This window comes from Ictalurus punctatus, chromosome 18 (assembly GCF_001660625.3).
Source record: "Ictalurus punctatus breed USDA103 chromosome 18, Coco_2.0, whole genome shotgun sequence".
Taxonomy (NCBI): domain Eukaryota; kingdom Metazoa; phylum Chordata; class Actinopteri; order Siluriformes; family Ictaluridae; genus Ictalurus; species Ictalurus punctatus.
This window is the reverse complement of record NC_030433.2, coordinates 24,168,766-24,189,671: the sequence shown is the minus strand read 5'-3', so window position 1 is coordinate 24,189,671 and position 20,906 is coordinate 24,168,766. Positions and strand designations below refer to the sequence as shown.

At 40.4% G+C, this 20,906-nt stretch overlaps 1 protein-coding gene across 2 annotated transcripts in view; it reads right to left on the bottom strand.

Moving 5' to 3' along the window:
• The window catches only part of LOC108278460 (gamma-aminobutyric acid receptor subunit alpha-3), a 116,435-nt gene that overhangs the window by 83,213 nt on the left and 12,316 nt on the right, over positions 1-20,906 (bottom strand). The window contains exon 1 of one of the 2 annotated variants that reach the window (XM_017491856.3): positions 16,706-17,027. The exons of the other annotated variant lie outside the window; for it this stretch is intronic. The gene's annotated coding sequence lies outside the window, so the exon portion shown is untranslated. Of the gene's footprint in view, positions 1-16,705; positions 17,028-20,906 lie in introns of those variants that run through there. 2 annotated transcript variants of the gene reach the window in all.

Here is a 20,906-nt window from a genome sequence, read left to right as displayed (position 1 = left end):
TCATAAGTAGACCGTAATACAACTCCAGGGAACGGCAATTAAAACAGGCCAGGCAAGAAGGGAAATTTACTCCTACATTTTGGAACACTAGTTTGATGGATTCTCGTAACAAACAGTTGTAGTAAGGCGTCTCCATCTGCGGCACACCTGAGCGGCAACTAACAGTACACGTTCAACCTTTTACAAATGTCCCCATGGCCGACATTTTCACTGTCGAGCTTCTGAGTGGCGAGGACGGCAGGAACATAAATTAAATAATCCAGCGTATTTAATCTCTTTCGAATTATCATCATCATTAACATTATTTCTAAAGTATTAGATTTGTTGTAGTCCTATTTGACTGAAAGGTCCGTGTTCGAGCATTTTATGACGGAATTTTCATTTTTAAATCAATCAGTGTCCCTAATACGTACGTTTAGCTTATGTTAGCTCTAAACTTGCCTAATGTTCGCGAAGCAGAACTGTTAGATTTGATTTTACGTTAATGACGTTCTCCATTTCCCGTGACTGTAAGCAGGAGCACCCGGCGAGTCCAGCCGAGAGCATGTGAGATAAGAAGATCCACTAAGCACCTGGTTAATTAAAACCTGATAAATACACATGGCCTCAGGAAAAGCACTAGCATGGTAGAGATTAAATAATTGAACATTAGTTCGTCTTAATGGCAAATAATGGCTCTTATTTATTCATTCATTCATTTATTTATTTATTTAAAGCTCTATCCAGCAACACTGCACTGTGTTAGCTATATTTGAAGGCCTTCGTAAGCCTTTGCGGTGGTTCTTGTCTTGAATTAAAACTGAACATCGAGCCTCATTTCCCATCCCATGCAAGACAGTAGCATTCTTTTCAGGGATGTTAATCTGTTCCTGAGAAACCACTCCTTAATAAAAAAATAAATAAATAAAAAAATTTAAGTTTTAACTTTAAGTGTACAATCTTAAAGTTGTTCCCACACTCAACAATTCACAACATATTGCATTTTTAGCCAGTCCAATCCACAAAGCTTAATTGGATCCCCGTAGGTCTTCTACCTGCTCGGTCAAGCGTGACACTAATCCAGTGTTTCGGGCTTGCGCGGTGATGACATTTCCTTTTGAGATCTTGGATTAATTCTGGAGTTTCTCAAAGGGATTCAGTGTCCTCAGTTATAAGCAACCAAGCAATAGGAGCAATAATGTACCTACTACAGAGGTTTCGCATGGGCTTCGACTTGGGATCGAGTTTGTTTTACAGCTGTAAGCGCCCATTTCTCTGCACTGTATTACGTACAACACAAATGATACAATGCTACGTTGAGACTAATTCTTTATCATTTGCCATCAACCTGAGCGAATTGCATGGCCTCCGTCACAAGACTAAATAAGTGGCTCCCTGAATTTGTTAAGCCTGAACATGTAGATAAGCCATAAACGATAAGTATAAATAGGTGTAGATAAGACATCTATTGGTAGCCCATGAAAAGAATGAATTCTAGTTACCATGTGCTGAAGTTTGAAACCGTAGACGTTAAATGTAGGTGATAAATCTCTTCATCTACAACTCTGATGAAGGTATTACAATATCTAGGATATCTTTGATATTATATCATCATATCACCAAGTCCCGATGCGCACACACCTCGCAGTTTAGCATACTGAGAAAAAAATACATTTGCTAGCCAAACTCCAGCAACTTTTACGTGCAATGCGAACTTCTTTAAAATGGGACTATGACTACACATTATTATACTCATTTGTTTCTCTTGTTGTGTATTAACACACTTACATAGTTAACTAGCTTACCATACAGTACATTACTACATACAGCTAACATTTTTGCCCACCTTAATTAGATTTAAAACACACTGACGCACTTTCATAGTGGCATTAGCCAATGAATTTATGGTTTGTCCACCTCAATCTGAGTATTCTTATTTGTTTGTTGGTCTGTTTGTTTGTTTGAAAGAGTTTATTTGAAGAAAAAAAAAAAAGCTTCAGAAGTCATATTGTAGTATTAGTATTGTATTGTAGTCATATGTAGGCCTAGGTCTTTCTGTAGGGTTGGACTGTGTGTATAAGAGCAGCTCACTCATTAGCTTGGCACCAGCTACAGAGGTTTCTGTTCTCACATCAGTCACGTCCATTCATACCTACAGTTTTAGGGTTACTTTCTGCTCTGATATTTCTACCAGAGCAGAAAAGAACACTTAATTATGCCTATAACAAGAGCCACACATTACCATGTCCATACTGAGAGATTGACATGCTAGGTGCTAGACACAGTTCCTGAAAAAACAGACTCTGCAAATTCTTTAGACATACTGTGACGGTTTCATTGATAATTACAGCTGCTGTCCATCATTCGTTTGAGGTGCTTCGGTTTTTGTGCACCATGCATCAAATGTCACCCTTGCGCCTGCCCTGGCTTTTTTATTACTTTGAGCTTTGGTAGATTTAGTTTTTCCAGGAAGATTACTACCAGGTGCTGTGTTTCATCTCTCCTACACAGCAGAGGTGGTAAATATCACCAGGATGGCCGGACACCGAGGGAGCAAAATTGGCCGTGCTCTCCGGGTAGGAGGGACAGTGTTATTCTCTCGCCCGTCAATCACGGTGGCGCTAGTCAATCATAGGCATATGTGAGTTCAAGTATGAAGAAGAGGGCAGACAGCTCCTCCCTCTGAGTGTTACCCTACCCTGTAAGAAAAGGTGGAAAAGGCTTCGAGTGTCTTGGAGGAAGCCCGTGTTTGCCTTCACCCTTGGTCGGAATTGGCAGGTGAGAAAATATGGTAAAAAAAGCAAAAAATAAAAATAAAATATCAGTTGAATACCTTCTTGTGCATGAGGAGATGTATGCCAAGGCCTTCCAAAAGTCATAATATAATCGTTATATATATATACATACATACATACATACATACATACATACATATATATATATATATATATATATATATATATATATATATATATATATATATGTGTGTGTGTGTGTGTGTATATATACACATCATAATTATAATCATAATCTTCGCACCTAAAACCATTGCCAAAAATAACACCACCCTAAATTTCACATACAACTTTTTTGTTCTCTAACTGCTTTTGAGCTCCTTATAACCGTCACAAAAAGCCCTATGGACAGCTCATGTACCCCCTCCACAGACCTGCACAAGCAGCTAGCTTGCTAGAATCAGACGGCTAGCCTGAAACGATCGGCTTTGTTCTGATCGTGCAGAAAGAACAGTTATAACGGGCACCTAGGGATTGCGTTGGTGATTCACAATACACTGAAGCATCGTGGTAAAGCAAAAACACAGCCAACGTTCACAAGCTAAATACAAAACACATGGAGAAATAAAAGCGGTGTTTTTAGATCTTTTTTCTACACATTTGGGGGTATGTTGTTGGTAAGTTCAGATGGGTTTTAGAAAAAAAAAATCCCGTGTCAATACTATCAGCTCTCGCGTTCTGAGTTCTTGACAGTCTGAAGAACACAAACCCATTGCTGTGCATTTTTCACAACGGTGAGTAGAGATTAAAATAACTAAAAGTGCCTGGAGGTGCAGATAGGAAACTCTTCTCAGAGAAAAGAGTTGTGTTTTCTGTGCCTTGATTCACAATGAAACTCACTTTATCTTTCCCTCCATTCACTTTCCTGCAGAGGCTAAAACAAACGCTGATTATGTTAAGCACTCTCTCAGACAGGTTTAGGAGTGATAACGCTGGAAGAATCCAGAATTCCCTGTACTGTATAGGGGATATTTCTACACTGCCGGGGTGTAATGTATGTCAGATCCGTTTTGCGTAAGCCTATTATCATAGATCTGAAGGAAGATCAGACCGACATCCTGTCACAACAGGTTCTTATGTCTAAGAGTAAATAGTCTATAGGTTCTGCAACCAAATAAATCCTATGATCGAGATCATAAGCATTAATAACAATGGAAGATAACTGATCAACTAGTTTTTTAGTCATTTGAAGAAACTTTTCTTTCTTTTTCAGGCATCTACAAACACTCATGACATCAGACTTTTGAAGTAATGAAAAATCTGAGCATAATGTTTCACCCTCGCTGTAATAAAGCATTATGCCCATACAGCATTATTATTATTTTTTCAGACTGATAAATGATTCCATCAACGTAAGACAGAGTTACTGAAATACTCACACTCAGAGCCATGCTAAAGCCTGAAAATGTGCTCTACAATAACAAACATTAGTTACTTCATTATGACACAGCGCCTCTGGTAAAGTATTGCAGTGTCTTACGGTAAAATAGTTAAAAATACAAGAAAAAAGACAAAAGTATGACCAGACAAGACTGCAAAGTGTGACAATATTGTCACACGTGGTAAGAGAAATTCATCTATACAAACAAATCACATCTGTGCAAAAGAATTGTGTGTGTGTGTGTGTTTGGCATAGATAACCATCTGAATATATTTTTAAGTCTTACTGAGCATAGTAGCTGGGTAACATAAAAGCACAATTTAAGCACCATCTGTCCAAACTTCAAACTCCTCGAATGGTGTCACATGAAATAAGAAAAAGTTTGGATCCAAACTTGATATCACTATTCGTGCTAGAGAATCAAAGCGAGAGGTCTCAAGAAGAAAGAGTCCTATTAGTCTTAACAATAGGAGAAAGCTAGCATGAATGATAGTGTTTCACCAGCCAGAACTGAGTTAACATATTCAAACCAGCTGTGACTTTGTCGTGTGTATATTCCAACGCCCCTTCATGGATCTCGGTGAAGAGGTTGCATTTCGATGAACCTCAGGACGATGGCTGCCGAGCTTAATGTTCCCAGCAGAACCACCCTCGATGACTGTAGAGTTCAGACGAGAGCGATCCTTAAGAATGCCAAAAAGGTACACGTGTAACCTGCCCAGGTTGGGTTTACCAGGACCCACCCTTAGAGCCTAGCCTGAGGGTGGTGTCTGCACGGGAGTGCCTGTTTAACTGATCACCCTGGGAACGTGGGGCAATCTTTTGAACTCAGCACCTGCCAGATGAAGGCTGGAGGTCAGGTTACTTACATGGACTAGACCGTTGTAGTGGAAACTGGCTTTGCCAACATGGAATGTCACTTCACACTTCACATTCTTGAGTGTGTGATGGATGAAAAATGGATCGCAGCAGCAGAAGCATTTTTACAGCCACTGAACAGCTCTGCAGTGGTGACCCAGGAGTTCAGTTTTCAGATATACAGCTCTCTGTTCTCCAGTCACTCTTCATCCTCATCCTCAACTGATCACTAGATATCTGGTAGCGGCTGTAAAAATAAAGTGACGTGTACAGGCGGTCGAAATGAACTTCCCAGCAACCCTCACTAGGGTTGCTGGGATTAGTCTTTGGGAAAGGGTGAGGAGCTCTGTAATCCAGGAGAGCCTCTGAGATTACATCTCTCAGATCTCTTATATCTATCTTGGGAACATCTGGAGATCCCATCTAAGGAGTTTAAGTCTGTGCAACCCCTACTAGGAGAGTAAACGAATGAATGGATGGATATCCCAAGAGAACTTTCGTCAGAGACACAAATGTCCCTTAGACCTTAATAACATTTTATAAATATAAAGTTAGCATTAACTGCATACAGCAGATTTAGTTTGAACACTTTTTAAGGACTTTTTAAGGGGTGGCTTATAATCCTGAGTGGTTAAGGGCATTTCCCCCGGCTAATTTAATGAACAAGAGTTTGCATTTTTCACAGTTATTTCCTTAGAACCTTTAAACCAGTGACTGGAAACTAGTCTTCTGAACTACTGTAAATCATCCTCCACACACACACACACACACACACACCGGTTTTAGGGACAATGCCAGTTCAGTGGGTGCACAAGCAAAGGCTGAGAGCTAGGTGAAATACCATGACATTATAGGAATAGAGAAAAAAGAGAGCAAACACATCAGAGTCAGAGGTCTCCAAGGGGCAGTGCTTTAGTTTCTGAAACAGAACCAAATGACATTGCGATGAGAAACATTTCGACCCTGTAGAAAGTGCTTTCAGTACACGACCTGCCAACACTACAGCATCAGCACAGCTTCAATCACGGCAGTCTGTGTAAGATGACAGGCTGACGGTTTGAGGGCAGATGGGGGTAGCGTTGCTACCCGCATGTCAAAAACCACATTTATGAAACATTTACTACATCATAGCCATCTTCCAGGCAGTGCTCAGGCAAAGCCAGTGGAGCTTGAAAGAAAACTGGTGGTCGGGGTTGGATGTTCGCATTGGCCGCTTTATCATAAGACTTTCAGGAAGCTGAGTGCTTTGATGACTCAGAGATCAACCAGGATCTTAGACACTCTGAAGAGAATATGTGGCATGATGAGAATTTCTTCTGCATTAAGCAGTGGAAATTATTGTTGAAGTAGTTCTGAGAGCAAACATTATCAATAATGATCTTTTAGCAATCTGGAGTGTAGCAGGGAATGAGCAATTTAGATGAACCTGAACACAAGACAATTTAGATCATTTGGAACATTAGTAGAGCCCTCTAAGCGTACGCTCTAAACAACAGTGTTTTTGACGAGTTATGAGAAGTCTGTTTATTTAAATCAGGATTGACAAAACATAGCACTCTGAAACAACAATGCACTACACAGCAGTTTCTTCTAGTGAGGTTTGTTTGGGAATTACATAAGGATCCGAATGAACAGGATGTGAGATTTCATGGAGAAATTAAAACGCTGTTTTTCCACCATAGAACATTTTAAAGGAATACCGCCACAAGGAAATTTCTCACCATCTCAGATGAAAATGCAACGACAACAAAACAATATATATATAAATATATATAAAATCGTCCCCTGTGTGTGATACACATACAATAGTAATGTTTTCGTTTGATATTTGAGCGCACCTTTAAGTGTCCTTTTTCCAGTTAAATAAAAAACACTTATCTATTCCGCTAACATCAGGCTGATTTGCAGGAATTAGCTGGTTAATGCTAGTTAAAGAACTAGTCTAGCATTGTGTTCATTTTATGTTACGCCAGGTTTGTTATTTTCCACAAAATATTAGAAAGCTAGGAAACAACGACTTAGTCACAACAACGACTGCTCTTAGTTGATGCGATAAAGTTGTTAGCGATATTGGATGCGTTGATATTCACGTCTGTACATAGAATGGGGAAAAAAACCTGTAAAATGCTTCGAGTTTGTTTCCTGTGTGCTTTTACATGATTGCAATCGTCTGTGTGGGTGCTTATTAACTACAGAATGTCGGCTAAATCGAGCAAAGAGTAAAGATGGACGCAAAGCTCCGTCCTCCCACTATGCTTACATCATTTTAAAGCATATTAACATTAATGCATAATATCTCTAGACTAATAATTATGAATAACAATACTTAAAGTTCTCTATACACTTGAACACAGAGTTCTACAATACACCTCTGTATAATTAACCCCCCCCCCCATCCTTCACTGAGTCTGCTGAAAACATTTCACACAAAAAACATGTCAATCTATCGGTTCTGTACAAGTAAGAACCACAATACGTGTCAACATGAGAGTTAGGATTTAGGTCAGACTTAACTTTTACAAAACAATCTTCACAAGAAGTAAAAATGACAAGCTGTCTGAAGTATGACAAGCAGCATGATGTGGAAATAAGTAACTGTAAAGTTAAAACCGTGGCTGGAAGCTCTTTCTTCCTGCACTGTAGCTTCAGAGAACAGTACAGTAGCTGATGTTTTTACGGAATAGCAATAACACATGCTTTTGAGAGGTTTATTCAGCTTTAGATTCAGATTTTTATTCTGAAAATGCGCTAGTCGGCATCTATAAACATCAATAGAGTTTAAATAAGTCTACACTATATGTATATGGATGGACTACTTTTCAATAAAATAAACAATATGCACTTTGTTATTTATTTATTTAGGCTTTCCAACATTCTAGGTGAACACTACGCTACCGATTCAGACTGAACATTAAACTCTTCAATGCTACGGTAAGAATGCAAAAAGTTAATAAGCTAATGATTCAATTAACTTCTATATTTACGCTGAACTAAACGTTCCTCATGCACCAGAAACACGTGAATCGCACATGCACAGTTTGTGAAAAAGCTAGATTCAATTTCAGCTCTTACATGGACCGGATATTCCATGTATGTTCGGAACTGAAAAGGGTTTTTGCCAGATTTGAATCCTACGAAACACGTACAAAGTTTTACCGTAACGTTACTAACTAAACTCACTACAGCAGTCTTTGCGGTATGACTATTTGCACACGAAGAACACGCGATGCCGAAGACATCGTTCAGGTCTAAATTAAGTCTGTAATATGTGTTAAGTAGTACATAGTACATGAAGAGCTTGTGCTGTTGGCAATTTTTGTTTTTATTAACTTAAAATAAGTTAAGGTTAAGGTAAGATTAGTCTTTTCTTAAGATTACGTCTCTAGCCATTACGTGGGCTTGACATTTGAATGGTTCCTGCCCATGTACACGACGCTCCGCCCACAGGATCTTAAGTGGCTCGTATATTATGTTCTACATATCTTCCAGGTTAAGTAAGGAATAAACAAAATCGACCATTGCACTTTTAATGCTTTGAGAGCGAAGAATTCGGTCTGAATGTTTGTTCTCTGGGAACTCCAATACCAGAGCTTTCTCTGAGACGATTCACTGCATTTGAAGGCGAATGCGATTGCCAAGCGCGCTCAAGCACTTTTATTAATCGGGCATGTGTTCAGGCTGATCAGCCAATACCGTTTACCTTAAAATGCTTAAAGTCAGCCTAATTAATCACCAAATCATTCAACCACCAGACAAGATCCCACGCCATCTTGACAAATCTCGATTTTTCTATAGTTTTCTATAGCTTGTATGGATTTTTTTTTCGCCAGTGTTAACAATTATTTCTATCGATCATTAAAAAAAACACTAGATTTAATGTATTACTATTAAAACCGTCAGAACTCATTTCACTAATCTAATTCTCTTAATATTTTCATATTAAGCCAGATGTTCTCACTGCTAATGATAGCCTAGTTTTGCCAGGAAATAAGCACTCTTCTATGTTGTTTTGCTAAGAATTCTATTATTAAAGCCTAATAATAAACATATATTATTAAAGGCTTGTATGTAGGCAATAAAATAAGGCCGTACATAATAAGTACAACAGTTAAAAATAAGAGTTGGAATACAAGAGTAAATACAAGAATATTAATTGTATACTCGTTTTCTAATGCAGTTACAATCTGACGTGTGCCGTTTCGTGCCTGAACGTCTCCAGTGACTCAGAAATTAAACTCCCTTCATCTTGTTTAATATGTTCTCTTGGCTCCTGTGGGACTCTTAGTTTATCAGTATCATCATTTCAATGTCATTATGCACTAAAGCTGATTCTGAAGCATGTATTCCACATGTTGCTTCTGGCTCTTTGCCCTCATCAGAGCACACCGTTGTCGCTCCACAAACGGTCAATAATCAGCTAGGTGTCAGAACTGTGACACAGTCACATCACATCCAGAGGTCTCCATTTGATAATCCTGCTGCTCTTTAATCGATCGTCCCTCGTGTTTCTTCTCCATGAAAAACGATCAATAGAATAAGCAATCTGTGGCTCTACTTCTCAGTCTGCTTAGCACCTATTGAGATCATTAGCAATCCATCTGGTTTCCATCCAATCACAATTGACTCTAATTAAAAATATGAGTAGGGGAATGATTAATAGCGAACACACGGCAGTTAAAAAGTTGACTTGGCTCACTATCTCGCGCTGACAAGGGGAAAATGAGTACGGAGAGCTCACCACGGGGCTGATGAGACGGCATCCACAAGACAGGAAGAGAAAACGAGATGAGACCTGGCTAATCGTAAGCCAGGCGTGGATAGAACTGTGAGTGAGAGAGAGAGAGAGACAGAGAGAGAGAGAGAGAGAGAGAGAGAGAGAGAGAGAGAGAGAGACTCTGCTTTTTTCTGCCACAAATCGAGGTCATTAATGCCTGAGAGCCAGCAGCCGTGTACACAGAGCAAAGAAGAGGACAACGTTAAGCTACAGGAAAGCTGTGACATTATGGCCTCAATTTGCTCAACCTAGGATTAATGCTTATCTGTGACTTCACAATTATTTATTTTTTCCCCATTGCGCATCTACAATCATTCAGCTAGAAAGCTTAAAGAAGCAGGAAGAAAAGAACGACATGCTCGAATAGGTCGTGTTTGGAAATCAAGGCAGCTGTTAAGCTATATAATAATGAGCTAATTATTACTCTTCACTTGTTCGTGTTTGCTCGTTCTCTGTGATTTTACAGTAAGCTCTGGCAAAGCTGCAGGACAAAGCAGAGTGAACGCAGGTCATGAGGCCAAATGAAATCCAGTATGAATTGTGAGTCATAAACCTGCGTTCACACTGGCGAGCAATAAAGCGACAGCCAACCGTTCATTTTCTATGTGTTCGTGTGACACGGGGCGGCGATTTCAGCGATAGCGGCGAGTGACAGCGCGAACTGAGATTTTCTCAGTTTTCCAGATTAGGGATGACTCTGTAAAGCAAGGGTTTCTCCTTCAGTCTCTTCTTCAGGAGGTGAAATGCTGCTCAACTATGTTAAGGTCTGGTGATTGACTTGGCCAGTCTAAAACCTACCACTTTTTTTTTCCTTGGTTGAGTCAGCAGTGTGTTTTGGATCATTGTCTTGCATGATTTAATTTGGATGCATTTTTCTGTACATTAGCAGATAAAATGTTCTTGTTAAGTTCTGAATTCACTCTACTGCTACCATCATGAGTTCCATCATCAATAAAGATTAGTGAGAATGTTCCAGAAGCAGCCATACAAGCCCAAGCTTGACACTACCTCCACCATGTTTCACAGATGAGCTTGTATGTTTTGGACTTTCCATCACTTTGGTCGAGGTTCATCTTGGTTCCAGAACTTCTGTGGCTCATCTCTGTATTTCTTTGCGAATTCCAGTCTGGCTTTTTGATTCTTACTGCTGATGAGTTGTTTGCATCTTGTGGTATGGCCTCTATATTTCTGCTCTTCTTTGAACGGTGGATTGTGATACCGTCACTCCTGCCCTGTGGAGTTTGTTTTGGGGTTTTTCTTCACAGCTCTCACGATGTTTCTGTCATCAGCTGTTGTTCTTTTCCTTCACCCTTTTTTCACTTTATAAAATATTACAATGCATTTTAAATAAACAAAGATTAGTCATATACTGTAATCAATTGTGTGCTGGCTAACATCCTTTTTCATCGGAACTAAGAACTCGGCAAACGGTTCACACCTACGAACGACAAGACCAGCGCTCATGCCATGCCTGTAAGAGACAATCTACATTATCAACGCAGGGTAAGTGGACAAAGCCAAGCCTCTCCTTCTTACATACCTCTGTTCCTTCATTGCTTCTACCTGTTAAAGCTGAGGAAACGTTCTGTTAAAAACCTTGCCTAGATTACCTCTTATTATCCTTCCAGTGACTGAAGCTTGCATCATCTCCAAATCCAGGACAGCCTTTAAAATATCCTGATGAGAGCTATTGTATTGGATTGTACTGTATGCTAATAGATGTAGTTATGCGTTCCCTCTATTCCTCTAAAGGTTTCAAAAGATGAAAGCTAGGAAATAGTTTTGTTCAATAAGTGCTGAAATGTGGAACAATAAAGCAGCATTTGTCAAAACAAGTATGGCAGGGCTTTCACACACACACAGCACCGCTGCGAGGGAACAGATTCCAAAGCTTCTTTATTGCTTTCTACTGAAAGATGAGAGACCTTTTCCCTCACTTCAAATTAGCATTTTGGAGCCTGACGTGACCTGGCCAGTACTCACCTGAGACATACATAAACATGAGCGTGTAACTGCCATACAGTCGCTTCTTTCTGCATTTATTCCCCTCTGTGTGCTCAGCTCAGATTGCACATTTCCGGAGATTTAGAACAAGACTGCTGAGTCATCTGGGAATACCTTTAGACAGATTTTTAAACGCCTTCTAGCCTTCGATTGTGTCTTTTTTTTCACCTAGATCCTGATAATTCTACCTACAGTGAAAGTAGCTATGCACTTTTAGGAGTTCTATTTGGAACCGTCTCTGATACAGCTGCAACCATTAAGGGTTCCCCCATAGAGGACCACCAACGAACCCTTGAAGTCTTCATGAAATGGCTTCTTAGCTGTTATTCGATTGATGTATTTCCTTCTCATGCAGGAAGTCAGAGCGACACAACAGCCAACAGCGTTCGCGATGCGGCGCACCCCCACCCGATCTGAACAAACCTGACGGTAGCTTAACGAGCTATCTAAATATAGACAACTGTGAAGAGATTAACGAGAGCTTTCCTACTGATGGAGAATCCCAGATGACATATAAAGACAGAATTCTCGCTCTGTCTGAGGAAGCGACGTGTTTAAGCGATGAATTTGAAAAGCGCCCGTCACATAACCGCCACCTTGTACAAACTCCATCCGTTATTTTCTGAACCAAGTGATGTTTGGAAAAGGAAACTGTGCAGGAAGTTGTTCAGCCAAAGACAAACTGTCAAAACATGATTACTGCTAACGAGCTGCTACTGTAGAGCAAGACACACCTCTGGGGGGGGCGGGGTTGTAGGTTTAGGAAAACTATCTTCTGACGCTTTATTCCCACCTGGTCCTCTCTCTAAATTTAACAGAATGTGTTATGTTCCTGGATGTATTCTGATGTCTTCCGTGGCATTTTCCTCTCTCAATCTTCTACGTGGTTAGGATATCCAAGAAGATCAGGATTTGACAGTGAGATTGGCAGAAAGAAGAAAAAAAAAAACCTCTCAGTGCTGGAAGAGTATAAAACGAAGCTGCTGCTAGCACAGGGTAGCACATCAGAGAGCCCTGTTTAATCTTTCTCAGCGTTGACGTGCCTTTTAACTTGGCACTTTGTGGATTTAAGCTTAATGCTAACCTTGTACCTTGTATATTCTGACATGTTGGCAGAATGTTGAGGACTATTTTCAGATGGTACTGTACATCATCTCAGGTATTGGATATTTTGACATCTGTAATCACTGTTATAGTCTGGAAATTGTATGCAGGAGTGCATTTTTCATGTTTTTACAGAGACCGAGAGATGTGCAACACAAATTTACAAAATTACCAACAATACAAAACCAAACTCACGGCCAAGCCTTGAGTTTGACCAGACCAGATCAAACGGCACAAATTCAGAACATTTTATACAGCATTACTATTATATACCCGCCACCTAGAAGAGGGCTAAAGGACACAACAAAGTTTCAGAAATCTCAGTGTTTGTTTTAACTCAATATGTTCAAATTAGAGACACATTGGATGGCGCCACCACCACGTGGCGTTCAAATTACTCGGGTGGAAAGCAATCACAAACATATTAAGCTTAAACAAATGGGTTTGTTTTTATAGAGGTATCGCATGTTATTAATATCCTGAAGGTCCAATACAGACATATCCACATCATGTTTATTTAATAAAGCACAGAATAGGCTCCACATTTCACAGGGTAGGCTCCACGCCTGAGACTATACAAAAAAATTTGATTATGGGAAAAAAATGTTTTGTTGTTTAGTACTGGACAGCTGATGCAACACGCGTCATTGATTCACATGAAACTCGATTCTAAAATACTTCCAGATTATTGTGGGAAAACCAGGGAAAATAATACATGGAACAACAAAAAAACAAAAAAAGCAATCAAAATGGCCGCTCTCCTCAACCACTCATCGGGTCGTGTTACAGTCAATTGTGTTTGTTTGGTTTGTTTTTCTCTAATGTGGTAGAAATGTGATCGTCACCTTCTCAAATCACAGACAGAGAACATTTCTATGCATGTGGATGTTTCCAGAAATAATATTTTGTTGTCAGGTTTGGTGTTTTTGTGTTGTGATAATGCTGTGGTGTTTGCAGATCTCTCGCATTTGTGCTGGTTTCTGATTTTGTTTTGCGTTGCTGTAATAATGAAGTGTTACGCATCTCACAGCTACCATATGTTTGGTTTTTTCTGCTGTTAGAGAGAGACAGACAGAGAGACAGACAGACAGCATGGACCTTATGTTGTTGTGTTGTTGTTGCACTTACCATTTTTAACTCATGTGAGCAAGAGGGAAAATAAATAGGTACAAACACAGATGGACTCGTCCTGTTACGCGCTCTATACACTACGCTGCTGGAGTAATGAAGAATAAATTAACTATCCTAACAAGAGGAAGTGTGCAGAGACAATTAATTGGATGGGGGGGGGGGGGGGGGGGGGGTATGTGGGGTACATTTACGGTGCAGGTTTCCAACAACAGTAAGCCCTGAAAACAAAACATTACAAAGAGATTGAATCAAAGAAAAAGAAAACCTGCAAAAATCCTTGGGAATAAGATCAAATAAGGATCTTCTCTACAAAGTCTACTGAAGAAGATATTTAGATTCCAGTCGGATGCTGAATCGATTAACCGTGGCTACTGTGGCACATAGGCCGGCAAATGCAAAAACAACGTGACAAGGTGGATAAACCAATAAATTGATAGTAACAGTTACACGATACACAAAATTCTAAGTAGCTCTCTATAGCCCTAGATGTGTTTTTGAATCCTGCCTTCTCCACTACCGAATATGAACTTCTCAATCGCCATGGTGATTTCTTAATCACGGATTGAATCAGCGAGAACAAGCAGAGCATTTGCTGAGTGTTTGTGTCTGTATGTCTGTGTGTGTGTTTTGCATTAGCCATATGCGTGTGGTATTAGCATTGGTGTATTGTACACATATTTGGCAGATTTGATTTCGGTCCAGGAAGTCGGCAGGTTTCTCGAGCTAATACGCTAGTACGATGGTATGCTAGCATATTAGCTTGTGAAAAACAGCGTTCTTAGGAGAAGCACGTTTTTAAAAAATAAATCAATTTAAAAAACCTATAGCCCATAGCGAGAAATAGTGGAGGGAGTGTGGCCTTGATTAAGTTTAAATGTTACGTAATATAAGTAATATACGTAATATAAGCATTGTTTGACGATTACTTTATTATGCGGCCTGTTGAATATTTCGTTCGATATGCGGGCGTATCGAATCGAGAGCCTTGTATCAAATGATACAACGAACCATACTCCTACACCCCACCCCCCATCCCCAAGTTACATAGCTAGATAGCTAGCTACAGATTTAGCTAACTGGTAAAGAATTCGATCAGGTTAAATATCCTCAAAGTAACTTAATTAGACGGGTTTCCCAAAAGCATCGCAAAGTTAAGATCATCTCAATTGGCTGAGCGAGAGCACTGAATGTGACGCTCGCGCTAGTATTTAACAACTTTAAATCTTTGTGTTGCGATGCTTTTGGGAAACTCAACCCTGTCCAAAAGAGCTTTGCCAGACCGAGGCTCTCTCCGAGTTGGCGGTGTATATCTCAGTCTGAAATACGTCTACACGGGTATAACCTACCCGGCTACATTATGTGATAAAATCCAGGAAACGTTCAATTTGGAACTGAGTAACACGAGACGGCTGTAAATGGCTCCCTTGAGCCTGCAGACCTCCGGCGTCCAGCATTTAACCTGGCTCGTTTCTCACCTGCCACCGCCTCCGCACCCCCACGGCCTTGACTGTAGATCCTGTGGCTTCAAATCATTAATCTGTTCCACTCCGTTTCCCCGTGTGTTTATCTATACGGGAAAGCGAAATGCCTTTTTTCTTTTCTTCACGCTTCTTAGTTGTTCTATACGCAGTCACCAGGATGAGCCTGGCAGAATGTTCTCTCATTTCTCAGGCAATTGATTTTGCTCAGGGTTGTTTTGTTTTGGGTTTTTTTTTTTTTATTGTTGTTGTTGAATGCACATGAGAGTACAGATGAACATTTTCATGGGAGTGAGTTCAGCAGTTCATGCCTGTTTTTTAGGGGGGTGGGAAAAACAAAAAAGCAACAGATAATGTCATGAAGCATATTCTACGCTGGGTTGAAAAGCTAAATCTCTCTCTCGCTCTCTCTCTCTCTCCATTCTCGAGAGCTTCATACTCTGGTAGTTCTGCTTCACCGTCGATCGCAGGAATAAAATAAACACAAAAAAAAAACAACCGGTTCCTTTTCACTCTTATCTACATGACAGGGAAACGAGTCAGAGAAACGAAAACTGCTGAAAATAAAAAAATGACTGCATATTCATTTCTACAGATGCCCGAGGGCATTACTACGAGCATCCTATTAACATATGAAGCTACCTGACAGGCATCTGATTTAAAAATCTAAATCTATTCATCTAATATCATCTCATATTTCCCGATTAAATACCCCATACGCTGTGTCTGCAGTCTTCTTACATGACAATGACAGTATCAGTAGACTGATTTATGGTCCTTGGTTAAAATGCCATTCAGGTTCAGATGCTAACCTGAACAGGTGTTCCTATTAAAAGTAAACTGTGTGATGTTATGCGTCGCATTGCCCTTTTTATTGCGTTTTACTTACACATCAGTCAATCACTCAATCACTCAATAAGAAGTAAAAGAATGGAAAACTCAACTGTCTATCTTCTCCTACATTTTTTGAGGGGGTTATTATCGAATGAGGGTTATTTCAATGAGCTACAGTATGGATTCACCTCAGGACTGCACTTCTGCAGCAGACGAAGGAGACCTGTTAAACCTTCAACATAAAACTGTATCTCTCTCTCTCATATACACACACACACACACACACACACACACACACACTCCTTTCTCATGAATGAAATATATGGAGAAGAAAACATATGGAGAAGGATTTTTTTTTTTTTTTTACCTCAGAACAGATGAACGTCTCTTCTTCTGTTTCTTCTTCTGATTTTCGACCTACTTCGGACTTTTCTCCAGCTTTTGACGCGGCTGATGGCGAGTCGTTTCTTCTCTCTGTCTCTCTGTCTCTCTCTTTCTTTCCCACTTCCACACAAATCGTTTGTTTTCCAGGCGAATTTCTGTTATGTTTTTTGTTTTTTACTTCCAGTGAAGTGTTCGCTGAAGGCGCTGAGGTGAGCGGGCTGCAGTGAGGAGGAGAGAGCCGTGAGCGTCGCGAGCCTGCGTCTCTCAAACCAACCTTCCCGCCCCCTTCTCCAGGCGCGCGCACATTGGCGCTGGCGGGAAAATAAATATATAAAAAAAATAAAAATAAATAAATAGATCCGCGCGTGCAGGGCTTCTTCAGTCACATATCTCTAAGCTAAATCCCAAACAGCTTCCTGATCACTGTAAGAGTGCGGGGTTTACTACGTTAAAATAACACGTTTTGTACACTAAGTAGTGGACTACATGGACAACAGAAGGGTGTTTGGGATTATGCTGGTGAATCCATGCCATCCATGTTTTTAAAATAGGGTTAATTTAGGTCTTGTTTTTTATTATTATGTTGGCTTGACAAAAGTCAACATTCTGATATGTTGTTTAAGGTTATTATTATTAGTAGTAGTAGTAGTAGTAGTGATAGTATTTTTTTTTCTTTCTGAGACCCAAAATGTCTAACCACTACTCGTCCAAGAGCTTTGGTGCATATCAAGCTACAGTACATGCACCAAACTCACCACAGACCTTAGTGAACGTATGGAGGTGCGTCCCAAATCACACACTTACGCACTGTTCTATGCCATTTTGTAATATAAATAGTGTGATTTGTGTGTTCATACTGAAAAAACCCAAAAACTCGTCAGAGTCGTATTGGTTTTCCACTGAAGCTAAACACGGTTGATGCTGGCGAGTACCTGGATGGGAGACCATCCATCCATCTCCTATACCGCTTATCCTTCCTTCAGGGTCACTGGGAAACCTGTAGCCTATCCCAGGGAGCATCGGGCACAAGGCGGGGTACACGCTGGACAGGGTGCCAATCCATTGCAGGGCACAATTGGGCACAACCCATTCACACACCCATTCATACACTATGGACACTTTGGACAAGCCAATCAGCCTACCATGCACGTGTTTGGACTGGGGGAGGAAACCGGAGTACCCGGAGGAAACCCCCACAGCACGGGGAGAACATGCAAACTCGGCACACACGGGGCCACGGTGGGAATCGAACCCCCAACCCTGGAGGTGTGAGGAAAACAGCACCGTCTTTCGGATGAGACTTTAAACCAATGTCCTGACTCTCTGTGGTCATTAGAAATCCCAGAGTAGGGGTATAACCCTGGTGTCTTGGCGAATTTCCCCCATTGGCCCTTCTCTATCATGGTCCCCTAATAATCTCTATCTCTGAATTGGCTACATCAATCTCTCCTCTCCACTAAAAGCTGGTGTGTGATGGGCGTTCTGGCGCACTATGCCTGCTGTCGCATCATCCAGGTGGATGCTACACACTGGTGGTGGTTGAGGAGATACCCCCCCATACTATGTAAAGCTCTTTGAGTGTCTAGAAAATATAAATGTAACTGTAACAAAAACAAAGTGCACTTTAAGTACCCGGATGATGCACTTATTCAACCGAAAAAACAAAGAGTGTAATGATGGACACTTCGTGCACTCAACGGTCGCAGCTTTCCTTACGATTACGTCTCCGTCTGACGGTCACTGAGGTCTTGTTGGGCATAAAAGGAAACATTACCATAAACAGTTAGTTAGTTCCGTCCGCGCAGCGGGGCGCATCGGGCAACAAGCATTCGCCAGCGGGCTCGGTCGGAAGCGTCGATTTCCACATCTTCCCACTTGACATCGAGCGCTCGTAGATCCTCCATGAACGTTCGTCGCCAAGTATTCCGCGGCCGCCCTACTCTTCTCTTCCCTCGTGGCGGCGTCCAGCGCAGCGCGATCTTTGCGTGGCGGTGGTCAGACATCCGTAGAATGTGTCCTGCAAAGCGCATTCTTCGCTCTACGACCATTTCTGCCAGGCTGCGGGAGTTTGTTCTTCTTAGAATTTCTTCATTTGAAATACGATCACGGTATGATACACCGAGTATTCTTCTCAGGCATCGTTGTTGAAACACATTCAGCTTGTGGATGACACCCCGACCACCAGCTTGTGGATGACACCATTATCTCCGCCGACGCCGGTCCCAAGCCCGGGTGAAAAAGGAGGAGGGTTGGGCATCAGGCTAGCACCCTGATCCCGTAAAATCTATCTTGCTACGGAAACAACAAGCAAAAACCATAAACAGTAAAATGTACCAATTCATTTTTGTTATCTGTTTGGCTATTTCGCTAATGCTAGTTGTGATAATTTGTGAAGATTATCTTGATGAACAAAACATGTAACTTTTGTTGGTGACAGAGATTATTTTCTTCACTAATCAGAAGCCAAGGAGCTTTCGCGTTTGGCCTACAGAAATACGCCATCCCTGCAGCACTTCAATTTAACTTACCGTACTGTATGTATATCCAACAGCACTCCAGGCCAATTGAAATAGCCTTTAGACGTTCCCCCTTAACTTTCGGCATGCCCATAACTTTTAACACGCCCATTACTCAGACCTGCAGAGACTACTGTCTCACTTAGTGTGCAATGAGTTTTCTAACTGATCGGAATTACAGTTTTCCCATTACAGAAGCTCAAAATGGCCAAAATTCCCATTGGCTTCCATTGAAATATTTGGACTGTTATAACTCCTTGAGCTTTCAAGCTACTTCCACCGAACTCAGAACAGTCCTTCAAGCTGTGCAGACTGATCATGATGTATTTTTTTCTAACTGATTAGACTTACGGTTTTCCCGTAGCAGACAATCAAATTATGAAAAAACTCCCATAGGCTTACATTGACGGAATGTCTCCCCCCTCTCACTCCTTCGGACTTTCTACTTATATCACTCTATTTGTCATCAATCTTTCTACCTGTAACTGTCTGTCTGTCTGTCTGTCTGTCTGTCTGTCTGTCTATCACCTTTTCTTTCGTTCTGTCTTTCAACTTCAAACTATCTTCAAGCTTATGAAACTGTCTAAGCGTTCTTTGAGATGTGAAAAGAGTTCAAACACACTGACTTGTTTAAAAGTAAAAGTAGTGCTCAAGAAAATTACTCAAACAAATAAGTCCTCTGGTGAAACAAAGCTAGTTTTGTTAGCTAGCTAGCTAATTCATGTCAATTCATACTGTACATGTTCCTAGCTATCTAGCAAAGATACCCTTAAACATTATCCTGAGTGTTACCCATAGGATGTAGGAGCACCTCGATATATTTCTCGTAACAAGTGATCAGAATATGAAAGTGACAGTTTAACACAGAGCTTTGGTAGTGTAAAACATCAAAAGATCTGGTTAGTGGTAGTCTGGTTTTTCGGCTCACACACTTTGCAGATCATTATCAAGCTGAAGCATGCTTTATTGAAATGCTGGAACACATTTTCATCAATTTAGGTTTTTATTCCATCCTCAATGAAAAAGAGTTTAAAAACTGTTTAATTGTAGCATATTTATTCATGACATCAAGACATATTCAATACCAATAACATCAATAACATCATCATTCTAAACACAGATGTTATTGATGCTTCCATTAAAAACATTACATAAGTCACTCTTAATATCTTTCATTGAGTCATAGTGTTTTGGGAAATAAAAATGGATATGTTTTAGTCTAATATTACTTTAAAAACTGTCAAATATAAGCTACCTGCCAACACACCAGGCAATAAGATGTGATATACAGTACACAGTCATACATCAGTATTAGCAATAGATTAGTATTATATACTCACATTTTCTTAAGGCCTTGTGCTCAGAAATGTTCCCCAACTGGAAAAATTAACATTGTTCTGCATTGTTGTTACTTTAGAATAAAATGGGAAGACATTTTGTATCATATGAGTGTTAGTACTAAATAGTACTAGACAAATTTACAGGATATATTGTCCATATAGGCCGTTTTGTTTCATTAGTAAAGCAGATATTCCCATCTTCCAGAGTTATGGTTTGCAGTAGTTATATAAAGTTGAGTACAACGCAATATGCTGAACGATTGCTTGCATGGCATTCACCCATTTCTACAATATGTTCTGTTAGACAAGTTAATTCATACACACAGAC